Source organism: Molothrus ater, chromosome 6, assembly GCF_012460135.2.
Source record: "Molothrus ater isolate BHLD 08-10-18 breed brown headed cowbird chromosome 6, BPBGC_Mater_1.1, whole genome shotgun sequence".
In the NCBI taxonomy this organism is placed as follows: Eukaryota; Metazoa; Chordata; class Aves; order Passeriformes; family Icteridae; genus Molothrus; species Molothrus ater.
The window spans coordinates 12,540,740-12,555,711 of NC_050483.2; positions in this window are offsets into that span (position 1 = coordinate 12,540,740).

The following is a 14,972-nucleotide window of genomic DNA, read 5'->3' on the forward strand; positions in this document are numbered from 1 at the left end:
TGTAAACAACACTTGCAAGTCAGGTCCATTTGTAGCAGTTCATGTCCCTGTGCTGGAGAAAGCTGTGCACAGCATGGACAGGGCCCCTGCCTGGGGCAGCACAGCCGGGCAGTGAGCGGGGATGAGGACACGAGCTGTGAGCATCAGCATTCCTGCCTGCACCATCCCACAGGAGATGATGTCCAGTGACTCATCCTAGGCCAGATCATTCCTTCCAATCCTTGCTCTTGTATTTCCTTGGCAGGAGCATGGCCATGTTATCAGGCCAACTTGGCTGTGCTGTCCCTGCTGGTGGCAGTGGCTCCCACTATGGTCTGGCCCAGGGGAAGGGAAGGTTTCTCTCTGGAGAGCTCAGCTGCAGCATTGGCTCCCCCTGCCTCCTCCACTTCAGTATCTTCTAGATTTTGCTACTCCAAGCAGCCTATTCTGAGCAACTACTCAGAATCTGAGCAGCTGAGCAGAAATTTTGTGCACTCACCACTCAGTTTTCAGTAGTGCTTGGTGTAGTTTTGATGTGTAGCAATTTTACTGGCAATGTACCTTGAATGTCTCAGTTGATCTGAACTTTCCTATTTGGCTGTCTGGGGGAATTTTGGAACTAGAAAAATATAAATGTTCACTATTTGGTGTAGAGAAGTCTATTTTGGTGAATTAAATTTTTAAAAATGTGGATCCAAGTTCACATTGTCCTTGCATTTTGTCATTGTGTTTTTTACATTTCTTATTAATAATTTAGCCTTTCTGTGTGATTTCAAGTGCCACACAGTGTTTTCACTCCTCTTATCTACTAGCTGGAGGACTGGCTTGAAGTCTATTTCAACTCAGTGCCTTTCAGGCTGGTGAATTTTACTGGAAATTAACTGTGGAATGTTTCAGAGGTTCATCACAGGTTTAAAGGTTTTAAGTCCAAGCCACCTCCTTTTGCACCAGAGAGAATGTCAGCAGATATGTTTAGTCTGAGAGCAGGAGGGTGAACAAAGAAGACATTGTATGAAGAAGGGTAGATGGAGCAGAGGCAGCCACCAGGGACTGCAAGACCAGAGTGCTGCTCATTAAGGTCTAGAACTGCTATTCCTATTACTTGTATTACTATAGCATCTGAAAATATTTAAAGGGGAGGGGATTTTCTGCAAATAACAATGGAGAAATCTTTGCCTAGTAAAAATTGGTGTAGCTTAGAGCTGCTGAGAACCTTGACTAAAACTTTCTTAATGAGAGCTAGAAATTAAGACATAATAATTCATGAGAGGTAAAGGTAGCTAGGAAAATCAGCAATTAGAATTGATTTGCAGAAAATAGGATCTGGAGCCATTGAAATGCAGACCTTCCCTAGGAATTCAGGAGTTGTGTGTCTGAGGCATTTTGAATAATCTGGCCAGCACTGTTGGCTATAAGGCAGCAAATGACTGTTAAATTTATACAGCCTAGTTGTGGTAAGCTGGTCTTTGGACAAAATTCATCACTGCAAGCAGCCAGTCTGGATTCCTTGCTCATAGAAGTGACTGAACACATGCTAAGAGTAGGAAGGGTTTCATTGTGCCAGCAGCTTTAGAAGAATTGAATAAAATCAGGGGGAGAAAAAAAGAGTAGTCCATTCAAATGCAGCCTCTGAATAGAGATACTGGCAGCAGTTGTATTTTCTGTGGTGTGTTCCTTGCAGTCCCCCAGCAAACCTTCACTGCCTGGCACAGGCCAGTGCAGCTCCCATTAAGCTTAGCAGGAGCTGTGCTTGCTGAGCTTGGCCCTCTGCCTGTAGAAAATTAAATGTGTTGGCAGGTTAGCCAGAGGAAAATGTTCTTCTATTTGGGTTGCTCGGCACTTGTCCTGAGGCATTCTGGGCTTGCAGAAGAGAGAAATTCTCCAAAATTAGGGCTAGCCAGGAGGGCTTGGAGAAATTACCTATTCGTTTTCTCCCTCAGATAAATTCTGGGAGGCCTGAGAGCCACACAAGCATGGTCACTGGCAGGCTCAGCACACATGATGGCCTGTCCTGCACCTTGGACTTCATGTTCCTGTCTAAAATAATGAGAACTACTTGTTCATTTTCTCTTTTATAAGGCAAAGGTTTGACAGGGGACAGCAAAGTCATGACTTTTTTCTCCAGGTGCTGTGGTCAAGCAAGTGTGTATACAGTGGGATTGCAATGTGTATGTATCCATACATCCCCTTCAACTCCTGGAAAATAACAATGAATATGTGAAAAGATTCGAGTTATTGCAATGTGATCATTCCCTCTTTTTCTGGGCTCTGTTTTAGCCCCAACTTGTTCTTTACTTGATTATCCTTTGATCCCCCTCTTAATTTGAGAGAGGAGCGGAGCTGTCCTGTCCTGGGATTCCATAAATTAAAAATATCCCACTATCCAAATGCCTTGGGACATTGGGTCCTTGTTTTGGAGAGTGAGGTAGTCACTTAGTAGTGTAAATCCCATTACAGATAAATGGGATTCAGGCTTGCTCATGCCTATTCTTTTATTTAAATGGAAATTTGGTCTGCTGCTAGCATATGGTCACTTTGTGTGCTCCTTGAAATTGTGCCTAAAATAAAGCAGTCCTGTCAGATGCTGGTATTCCTTGTGTGGTACGATGACTTACTTTTGAAATGGACAGAATTATATTAACTGGAGCTGCAACACTCCAGTCTCTCTTAGAATGTTTACAATAAAAACCTGATGCCAACAAGTATTGTGGAGTGTATTTATCCTCCTGCTGTGGATTAAACAATTGATTCTGGAAGATTAAAATGCCCTACCTGCCTTCTTGCACACTTCTGTTTTGCCATGTCAAACAATATAAAATGAATACCGCACTTCCCTCTATCTAATTGAATAATTTACTGTAAATAGCTGTCATTTACTTTGGAGCAGTAGGGGATCATTAGCCAAATGGATGTGAGTAAGTCATGCCTTTAATGCGTTACAGGGGCCTGAAATGGAATCATCTAAATGGGACCATCAATACAGCAATGCTGAATTAAGTCAGAGGCACTTAAAGCTTTAAGTCCTCTTTCTTGTAAATTACATGCTCCCTCAGAAGAAAGATAATCAAGAACTTGCATAAAATACGGCATCTTTGTTTCAAAGCTTTATTTTTGATGAATAAAATAGTATAATTTAGATGATGTGATTGGTGGGTATAACTGTGTTTTGGATTTCCCTCCTTTTAATTACATCTCTTCCTTAATGACTGAAGCCTTCCTTCTTGCAAGCAGCTACTTGTGCTGACTAATATTGGCTCTGCTCTGTGAATAAGTAAGATGAGCAGGTAATAAAGTATATTTTCTTGACTTTTATGGTTATATGACCTGATAATTATTTGCAGAAGCTGGTGTTTTGTATATGTAATTTTAGAAAGGTCCCAGTCAATCTTAACTCCTAAATGTACAATAAGTTTTTGGCTTCTTTCACTACTGAAGTCAGTGGCAGGGCTGTTGGGAACTTTAATGTATTTTTTTCTCTCATTGACTTCTCCTGACCCCATCTTGTTCTTCCATTCAGTTTTCTCTTATCCTGGAAAATGCTGGTCTTCAAAAATTAAACCAGAAGCCAAACTTTCAAGGGCATCCTAAGAGGAGGATGTAATACAAGGAGCAATTTTCTTGAGGTGCAAAAATTAACTTAAAAATTATTATAAATAATTTTAACTTTGGTAGTCTGTATTATCCATAAGAATTTCCCTTTTGAAGCTCAGTCTCTTCAGCCTCAATGATTCTGTGGCTGTGGGATGCCAGGTTCTGGGCCACAGCGACTTTGAGGGAGCAAGTGGCACATGTGCTACAAGAAGAGCGTTGCCCATCTGAGTTCTGACTTTGTAGTTTATTCTTCTAATTTTTTAGGGGCTCTAAAATGTTAAACTTCCTGACTTATTTTTCTATGTTTGCTTCCTACTGGATTCCCCTCTTAGTCACCTTCTCTCAGGATTAAACCATTTCACATTTTTACTAAAATCAAATTTTGTGCCTTATGCATTTCACTCACATGTATGAGGTCTTCCTGGAATTAGATTTGAGCTGGTGCTTTAGAATCAAGTTGAGGTTCAAGGGCTGTAAAAAGGCACCACCAGCCCCCACCTTTGCAGGCATAATCTGTCATTGCACTAAAGAGAGTAGAGGGATTTGGACCATTATCACTTCATTATCAGAGTAGGGAGAGAGGCTAAATAAGTTTCTGCATAGCTGTGAGAGGATGGTGATGCACCTTGTTGTGTAAAGCAGGATGATTTCTGTATTTTCATTCCCTGGATGTAACCACTGCCCTATGTTTCCTGTAAGTGATTTCTTTTTCCACCCCAGCTTACTGAAATGCTTCTTTTTAAAAGGTAAATTCATCTTGTGCTTTGAAACTTTTCAGAATTTGCTTATGAACTGCTTTCCCTTTTATTGGATGAGTCATGAGTCGAAAGCTCTGTCCTGTAGTTCTACCATGAGTAATGCCTAACATTTTCTTGGGTTCTCTTTTAGAAGACTATTAAATTAAAAGAAGAATCTGTTTTTTGATATCTTAATGGACAATTAGGTGGCTGGGTCTCAGAACTGATTTACATTTACCACTGCAGTAATTTAAATTTTTTTCCTACAATTTAGGGATGTCACTTTTTCCCTTGCATGTACATGTTGCTGGTCACAGCACTCCATCTTTAAATAAATAAAGGTATTTCAGGTTTTGGGTCTGCTGTGCAAGTGCTAGTTGTACTTTTGGGGGCTGGTTTTCTCACTGAGGTCTGTACTGACAGAAGCTGGGCAAGCTGGGCCATGCTTTCATGAGCTTTCAACATGAGCTTCAAATTGCCTATGTGACATTCAAGTCATGGCAGTGAGTACAGGTGATATGTGGTGTCAGGATCCAGTTCTTTCACCTGGGCACTGACTGAGAGAGCTCGTGGGCTATTTCCCTGAAACCTCTGCTCTGTGTCTTGTCCAGATAATGTGAATCTAAAGAAAAACTTGTGTGCATCCTCTCCCACTCTTGGGGTGGACTGTGCCTGACTGCACAGATGGCAGATCCTTCCTGTGGGATGCCCAAACACAACAGTGGGTGGGCACTGGCAATACCTAGCAAGATATTTGACATGCCTGACCCTCAGATATTTACTGGTAAATAATGTAAGTGTAATTGGCACAAGCAGTACCTTGGATCCAGCTGATGTAAAAACTGGATTGTTGATAGCATCTCTAAACGTAGGCACACTGAAAATGATGAAAGCCACAGTTGCAGGTGGAAAGTACTCTCTGTCACCCTGAGGGATTAGGAATGTGTCTGTTTTCTTGCTGAGGCCAATTATTGCCTTAGGTTGCACCAGAAATATTGGAGATGATGGGTGTTTGAAGATTGGCAGAGTTTTCTAAGGCTGATAATGGGAAATGGAGATGAAGGAAACTCTTGATCATGGAACTGTCTATGGAAAAGTGCTGGTGTTTTAATAGTGAAATGAGGTCTCTGGAGGGATTTTGAGTTCTCTTAGCTACTCTTGCAAATAGGAGATGAGCTGATCCACTGCCCACATATCACAGGCAGCAACAGAAAGAAACAGGTGAGAAGACTGAAATTTTCGGGGCAGTAGATCAGCAGTGTGACTTCTAAGTTTTGGTGCATTTGCACCTAAACCAGTCAATGCCAATTTCTGGAAATGGAAGTTTATGGAGAACTTTTACACTTCTTTGTTCTTACCAATCTCATGTGTCTGGAGGGTTAATAGTACAGAGACCTGCATTGGAAATGAGTGAACAGACTGCTTTCCAAATGTGAGTCTAATGTGCCTCTGTTTGACTTGCAGGGAAACAAAGTTCTGTGGCATAGTTCATAAATAACTGCCAAGCTCAAGCTAGTATTATGGATAAAACCCCCTATAGTCACTGTTATATTTTGGGGATTAAAAAATAAAGTCTGGAATCTGAGCACTCCTAAACCTAATGATTACAAATTCATTGAATTTGGCTGCTAATAGCAAAATTGGCTCTGGGACTTTTCCTTCCAACTAATTCTGGTATGTGTCTCTACTTGTGCCATCACAAACTGTTACAACCTCATGATAATAATGGGAAATATTTATCAAAACACTAAGCCTGTTCTGCAAGGAGATTTAAAAGTTTAAAAAATAATTTTTCTTTTCTTTCAATATCCATTTTTAGAAAATCATGAGAACAAACAATGCAGCCATCCTGGAACAGACTGTATAGCAATTCATGGTGTACTCAGAACTTGTGTGCCAGATCCTTGCATAATGGGTTACTGAACATCAGCTGATAGATGTGAAGTTGTTGGACTTGGGTGATTTGCTGACTATCTGGGAGTTACCAGTGCAAGAGAAGATACAGGCTGTGACTTGCTGTATCTGCCAAATTTGGAGGTTTAGTAATTAAAAGTACTGTGACATACAGTCACTTTTTAATTGAAACTGCACAGCTCTCTACTGAGCTACAATATTTTTGGGTGTGGCATGGTTGTTCACACACTCATCAACATCCAAACTTTATTTCCTAATCAACAGTACTCCTCTCCTTATATTTCTTGTTATTATTTTGCCTGTGATCTCCTCCTTGGCTCTTCCATACTAAGACCTCAGCCTGTGAATCGGGAAGAGGGGAAAGATTAAAAAAACAAAACCAGCAACAATGTCAACAAAAAACCAACAAAACCCAGACTCAAAAAGCTCCAAAGAAACCTGTCTTGTGCAGGGCCAAAAGTTGGGCTTGATGATCCTGATGGTCCCTTCCAACTCATCATAGTCTGTGGTCCTATGAACCTCAATACAGTCTACAGCTTCCTTATGAGGGGAAGAGGAGGGGCAGGCACTGATCTCTCTGGTGACCTCTGACAGGGCCTGAGGGAATGGCCTGCAGTTGTCAGGGGAGGTTCAGGTTGGATATCAGGCAAAGGTTCTTCACCAGAGGGTGGTTGGGCACTGAACAGGCTCCCCAGGGAAGTGCTTACAGAATCCAACCTGCCAGACTTGATGAAAAATTTGGACAATGCTCTTGGCACACGGTGTGATTCTTGGGGATTGTCCTGTGGAGGACCAAAAGTTGGACTTTGATAATCCTTGGGGTCCCTTCCAGTCCCTTCCAATTTTGTAAGGATATCCTGTGATCCTTACAAAACCTGCCATTCTGTCAGGGAATACCACCTGAACTTTTTTTGCTTGGTCTTCCAGAGCTCAGTAGCCTGAGGCTCAGGAGAACTTGGGGCACACAGGCTGAGTGCAGCTCACTGACTTGAGTAGGATTTGCAATTTCTGCTCCCACACCCAACTTGATCCCTGGTGCAAAAACAATGTCAGCAGGCTGGAAAGTCCCCCTGAGCCTTTGGGTTTGCTTGGAGTTTCTGGATGTGCCCTGCTCATGTTACACCCACCCTGAGACACTGGAGACGGGAACAATCCTCCAGAGCAGTTTTGCCTCTAGCCCTGCTGAGGATTCCCTCTCTTTGATATCGTTAAAGCTTTTTGGCTTCTCCACTTTTTTTATTTTTTTGTATGTGTGAAGGACAGAGGAAGAAGAAAATATCTGGTGATTGGATCCTCTTTGGCAGTGGTTCAACATTATAAATGAAGTATTTTCTCCTTACAAACAGAAAAAGCTCGCTGCTGCTTTATGACTTCTTTGTGTAGAATTATGATGACTAGGTAGCATAGTTTGCTGACAGGCTGTCTGGAAGTGCTAATTGGAGTTAATTAAATGAAAGAAGCAAGAAATAGAAGATATGCTCAAATTTTGCTGTAGGCTCCATGTTCTTGCTTTTTAGTGTATAGGTAATTTCACAACATACTTTGACTTTTTTTTCAGCTTTCAGGAGGTTTTTCTACTGGATTTGCTGTGTCTATCTAGAAAAGGTGACTTGAAAGTAGAACTTGCAATGAGCATGAAGAGAGCTGGGATCCTTGAAAATATGTAGCTCAACCACATGTGTATTAGGTTTTCTTTGGTGTGTTGGTTCCTCTTGTGTGCTTGTTTCCCAACTGGATCTCCTGCTCTTGCATTCTGTTGAGTTACCATAGTAGCAGGCAAGAACTTTGATCTTTGTCAGCTACTTCCCTTTTAACTTTTCTGTATTCTCTGATGTCCTTGTTTATCCTTTCGCCAATATGTTGTGGAAAGGTGAAAAAATTATGCTGAAGTTGATTGAAAGAAGTAGGAAGTTTATTAGTAATTCAAATAGAGAAGTGATTTAAGGACTAGAGATTAGCTGTTTGTGGTCTTCTGTGATTGTTTTATTTTTAGATAAGTGTGTGTTTATCTGTACTGGTCTAAAGCTGGTCTTAAGGTCTTCGGAGTTATGACCAAAAAAGAGCAATTTGGTATTAACTCTGTAAAATTATAAACTTAATCATCACTGGCAAATATTGTGAAAATATGTCCACTGTTTACCATGCAGTTCCTTGTGATGCTAGTCCAATATAGCCTTGACTATGACCTGACCTAATAATATTGTTATGTTCCTCTCTGTTAAAATGTCAGATTTGTTTTTCTTTTTGGGGAATATCAATGTAAATAAAGATGTCTTTTAGACTTCCTGTCTGACTAACAGGAATGGCTATTAAGATGAAATCCTTTCATTACAGGTAATGGTTTGTACACAGGGATGTGCAAATATTATCATGTTTCCTTGCAGTGAGTTATTTGTATAGGTCTCTATTCCTTTCCCTTTGAAGTGGTTAAACACAGTGATATCTTCTCTATGTACTTGTTTACAGTATTAAACTTTGGAATATTTTATTTCAATTTTTTACTTGCATTATGTTTAACTTTGGGTTATTAAATTATTTTTTCTTTATTTTATGTCTCAATAGGGAAAGGACTTTTTAAATTTCTTTTCATGTTAAGGTCGTTTTGGAATTTTTGCATGTTTTTAGGGGAAACAATGAATCTTAGTTCCAATTTCACTACTTTTGGGAGAGTCACGTTATCTAATAACAGAAAACTCTGTTCTGTAGGCATTTCTTCTACACTTCTACATTTGTACATTCTAAGGTTCAAAAATCTCCCATTTTCCCTTGTGCCCTGCACAGTTGAAAGAACAGCCCTTTTATTTCTGATCTCTTTACATGGAGACCAGATGAAATCCTGGCTGTGGTGTCCGGGATAAATGAGACCAAAGCAGGGCAATTTCACTTGAGGTCATTTATTGTCAGCAAAACAAACCTCTGACCTCTAATACCACACTGGGTTCCCCAGCACAGGAAGGATGCAGACCTGCTGGAGTGAATCCAGAGGAGGACCACGGAGACTGTCACAGGAATGGAACACCTCTCCTGTTAGGAGAGGCTGAGAGAATTGGGATTCTTCAGCCTGGAGGAGACTTTAGAATGGCCTTCCAATGCTGGAAGGGAGCCTAAAAGAGAGCTGGAGAGGGAGTTTCTACAAAGGTGCATGGTACCAGGAGAAGGGATGATGGCTCTGGAACAAGTTTATATTAAATATTGGGATAAAATTCTTTACTTTGAGGTTGGTGAGGCACTGGGAGATGTTGCCCAGAGAAGTTGTGGATGGCTCATCCCTGGAAGTGTTCAAGGCCAGGTTGGATGGGGCTCTGAGCAGCCTGGTCTATTGGACCCCCCAAAATTACATGGTAGCAGTTTGCATTACTGCTGCTCTGAGAACCAAGAAACATTTTTATATGGTGATTATGCTGCACCACATAAAAGGTAAAATACAGCTCTGGAGTGCCCCAACCTGACACTTCTTACTCGGTTGCTGGACCTCAAAAGTAAATTATTTTCCAGTGAAACTGCCTCTAAAATGCTAATTGCCAGAAATGTGACCACTAATCAGTTTGTTCCCGTAATACTGCCAGCTATAGAAATTGGTGTGTCCCTTGCAGAAGGGGAGATTTTGGAGACTTTGATAAGATTTAAAAAACCCAAGAGATGCCACGTGGCTGTTACCTAAAATGGCCTGTTGCCTAAAATAATTTTGAGGGGGAGTGAGTGAAAAGAAGTCATCAAATCTGTTATGCCATTCTTTATCTCCTTATTTTAAATATTTTCATAATGTAATCCATGCTGATAGAGGCTCCATTTTTCTAGATATTTTGTATTTGAATGGGAAAATTTGTTAAAGATACATGGTAAGAAAACTCCTGTCTTGGCAAAAGGACTTACTGTGGCACATGTGATGATTGATCTCCTCCACTTTTAATCTTGGAGAAAGCTGAATTACCTGGATAAATATGTTCTACTTAGTGTTTTTCATATGATCCACTATCTAAAATAAAGAAATGAAAGAGAAGTCTTATACATCTTGCTTTCAAAGCACGATTTTGCCCTGTGGAGATCATAAATGATTTTTTTATTTTAATGTTCAAGGAGGTTTTTAAAAAAGCAAAACACAAACCAGAAAGTTAATTAAGGAATTCCTCTGTGTGCAGAGAAATGGTACTGGCTTCAGATTTGTTTTTTTCTTCCACCCTCAAGGATCTACACAATCATATTCCTTGTCTGTAGTTTTCAGGATGGCCTATTTGACTGAGGTAGATTTTTATTTGTTTTTCTCTCTCCATCCCCCTGGATATTCCAAGGCATAGGTGTGTAAAACAGGACTAAAATGGGAAGTATCCAGAAGAAAAAACAGCACAAACTTGAGTTTGCGTGAATAACTGCATCAGATGCATGTGCATATATACACACACGCTCCGCATCTCCATATGTATTATAATTTATACTTCAAAAATATTTAATGTAATAGAAATTTATGATGAATATATAATAAAATAAGACATACTTTTTAGAATTATGAAAATATAAGCGAAGTATTAAGAAAATATTTAAATAAACAGATGACTATATATATATAATATTTTTTTTTTTTTGGTATGTGTGTATAATCAAGGACAGGTTAGATGAGGTTGTGGGCAACCTGATCTAGTGGTAGATGACCCTACTGAAGCCCATGGAGGGGCTGGATGTAGATGATCTTTAAGGTCCCTTCCAAAACAAACTGTTTTATGATATATTAGAGGAATATTTTCAGAGGCTAATTTAAAATTAGATCCTCTCTCTGCAGAAAGCAGAGAGAAAAGAGGGGAAGAAATATGTCATAAAAATAAGACCCCTTCTGTGACTGAAAATGAATTTATACTTCAGATGGTACTTGAAGTGTAAGGCATAAACTTTGAGCAGAGCTTGCTCTCTGACTATTGGTTCTGCAAGAGCCACTGCCATGAATGAATGTCACAGGTAGTGCCTTTTGCCACCACTCCCTCCTAGTTTTAATTTTGCATTCTAGGAGTGTGGTCCATAGGTCTGTGTATATGATCCCATGCTAATACAACCCATTTCAATGCACCGCTCGAAGGGCTCTTCATTATTTTTGCTCCTGATTTTATGGTTTCTTAGATTTGTGTCACACAGCTTAATTTTGAGTTGGCTGTTACAATTGTAATTAATTCATGCCCATGTAAGCCTCTTATAATGCAGAATGACACAGGATCTTGAGTCCTTAAATGGTTAGTGTGGAAAAACTTCTGATGGGCTGGATGTGTTGCTGAAGGACAGAATGTATGTATTTACTTTCTGACCTCTCACATAAATGCTGTCAGAATTTTGCTCTTAATTTGATTTGTAGCGTTCCATTAACAGTTATTCTGTATATAGGAGAATAATAACTAATGATTCCCAGACTCCCAGAATTGTAGAATAAGGGCAAGCACTGTTTGGCAGAAAAGAGATTGTACTTTAGTACAGACAGGAACTGTTCATATTAATCAAGGGATATCTGGTCTGAAATGACTTTTAGCTAATAACTTCTTATTCTCAGGTTAACCACATTGCTTATAGGTAAGATGCTCTTCTAATTCAGATGAATATTAATAGTCAAAGGCTAGATGTGTGGCTTTCTTGCTCTTTCTGAAAGAGAAATTATGCTCTTGATTGACCCTATTTTAAGGTATTTTTAGTGTTGAAATTATGATGTTAGGGGTTAGAAAGGGCATGGTGAAAGTTCACAGATTTGCCTTTTGATTTGAACCTTTGCAAGGGTGAACATGTGTGACATGAATGAGCTCGAAAATGTGAATTTAATTGTCTGAAGTTTCAGGGCTTAATTATTAAGGACATCATTTTGTGATAGAGAACATTAGGGCCATCAGTAGTAGAAGAAAATGAGTCACACTGAGTTCATCTGGAAAACATGCTGTTACCATGATACTTTTGGGTATGGATGTTGTTTCTAAAAGAATCCTTATGCTAAAACCCTCCTAATATCTAGTTTCTTAAATGTAAGCTAACACGTTGAATCATGGAGAAGAAATTTAAACTGGGAGATTCTATGAGTTACAATTTGCTTTCTTAGCAGAAATAACATGTTTTGCAGGGTGCTAAAAAGCACTGTGGTCCTGTAGAAGCTGCTTTCCACTGCTAAAAAGGCTGGAGCAACAGGAGGCTCCCAGCAGGGAGTTCTTGTGGGGCAGGAGGGGTTTGTCCTGGAGCAGTGGGATAACAGCAGCCAGCTGCACCACTCTGCTAATGAGGTGCTGCACAGGTTTACCCTCTGCTGCCAAGCCTGGTCTAAGCTGGGGTGAGGCTTCTCCTCCTCTGTTTTACAGATGGGCTGTTTGACAGTTTTTAGAGATGTTTTTAGTTCTCTGTCAGTTTTTGGCAAGGCCTGGTGCCTGTCTGTGAGCAAGATTCCTCTTCCTGCTTATGTGGTTTTGGGAATTTTGGCTGTGAAGATCATGCCCTTTGCTGATACTTTGCTGATTTCTGAGAGCAATGCTTTCATGCTTTTTCACTTGTGATGCTTTATTCTCTTCTGAACTCCTGCTCTCTGAAAAAAGCTTTTGGCTGGCTGTATTGGATGGGATTGAAATGTAGTTTGTGCTCTGCCTATCTGCATCTATTCCTGGAGGAAATAACATCTCAAAACATAATTCAGTGTTGGAATTACAAAGAGAAAAATGCAGGACACAGAGCCTGCTGCCTTGTGTATGTGTAATTCCACATATACATGCTACTACCTACCAGAGGAGTCAAACAAATTGCAAGTCAGCATTTACACTGTGATACAAGGCTGTGTGCAGATGTAAAGCCTTATATGAGTGTTAAATAAAAGGCTTCATAATAGTCCAAGAATATAATTTTGTTATTTCAGTGTATCACTCAGGCTTCTACCAAAATGATCAATGTTGCAAAGTACAAGCAGTGGGTTTTTGGTTTGTTTGTTTGTCTTTTTTGTACAAATTTATCTGGACAGCAACTCTGACAAGCTGTGGGTCTAATCATTAATCATGGAAATAAATATTTTCAGTGGAAAAAAAAAATTAGACTCTCCTACAGAAGTCTAATAATGTTATCTGTTATTATCTATATACTTAATAAAAGTGAGTGCATGTGTAACATCTCCATAGTCAGCTCGAGTAGAGGACTTTGCTTTTAGGAGTGCTGATTAGAACTCATCATGAAGAACATGATGAGAACATCATAGAACATCATCATCAAGAACTCATCATGTGTTGTGGACTTGAATAAAAAGCAGAATCCGCTAAAGAGAAGGACTCATTTACTAGGAAGTACAGTTGTTTTGGTCTTACCTGGAAAGAGGAATGAGAGCTCAGGAATCTGACCAATATCTGCCATCTGTAGTTGCCCAGCAGGTGGAGGAGGCATTCTAAGCAGGACCAGAAGCCTGTGCCACAAATCACTGGTGTTCCAACCTCTCCTGTGATCCTGGGGTGTACAGTGGATCCCCTGGCAAAATGCCAGGGCAGAGAATTTCCTCATGTTGCCAACATTAATTTGGGATTAAAGATTTGAGCTAATATCTAATCATTGTCCCCAGCCAGACAGTTTGGTTAAGATATTGTTGTAGCATTTTGTTATTGTTCCTGGAGCATAAGTAACCTCTAAGTAGAAGTTGATAATGTTTTTACAGGCTCTCAGACATAATATAAAAGTGTGCTTTGTGGGAAGACAGCATATAAAAACTTGTGCTTTTGTCAGGTTTCTAATTTATGGGGAACAAGGACATGCAATAATCTAATTTATGTCTGTGTACATTATGTCACTGATCACAAGTAATGGAGTACAAGCAGGTGCTTTGATTTGTATGTGTGGAAATTGGTAGTAGGCTGAGCTAATGGTGAAGTAGATTTAGCTTGCCAGAGAAAGCTGAAGCTTTAGATTTGATTTAGTGTTGGTAGCATGAGAAGGTAAATCCAGGTCTAATGCTGAGCAGAAACAGTTGCTTAGTGTCCATGAAATCTGTAATTCTGCAGGCTAAAATATTGGAGTTTTTGTCCTTTAAATGACAAGCTTTAGGAGGGAAAAATAATTTTGGAGATTAAGGTTTTATGTGGATGTGTTCAGCTTTAAGGCTATCTCCTGCAAATGAAGACAGTGATTATTGTGATATTTGTCTGTTTCCAGTAAATGTGATTGTACAGTTGTTTGTATCTGGTAATCTTAAATGTCTTTAAAAATAGAAAATGAAGATAGCTCATTTATTCACTTTGTTAGTGAAATCTGTATATCATACACTAAATTCTTTAAATTCCCCTCCTCCTGCCCCCCAAAATAAGTTTGTTTTAAAAATCTTAGTGTGTCACAGTAGCAGAAGAATACATACTAATATTTTCATGTATTGGACATACAAACCTCCAGTCAAAACCTATGAAATATCTGCAGTCTTTTTAAACCAGAGACTTCAGTACCAATTCAACTATTTTTAATGTGGGTTTCTTTTGGTGTTGGTTTTGGTTTTTTTATATAGATTCTTCTCCTGTATTTCAATCTTCTTAGTCTATACATCTGAAGAAGGATTAAATTAAATTTGTTATTTCCAGGAAAACCTAGGGGATAGGGAGGAACACAGGATGGCACCATCACCAGGGCAATCTGGAGCTAACAGTGGACAGAGCATGTGAACCATAATGTTGGTTGTAATACTTTTATGTGCTCAGGACATGTTTGTGAGATCTTGGGGAAAAAACAAGGCCATGCATTAGTAATGAGATCAGTTTGCTAGGAAAGGGAGTGAGGACCACT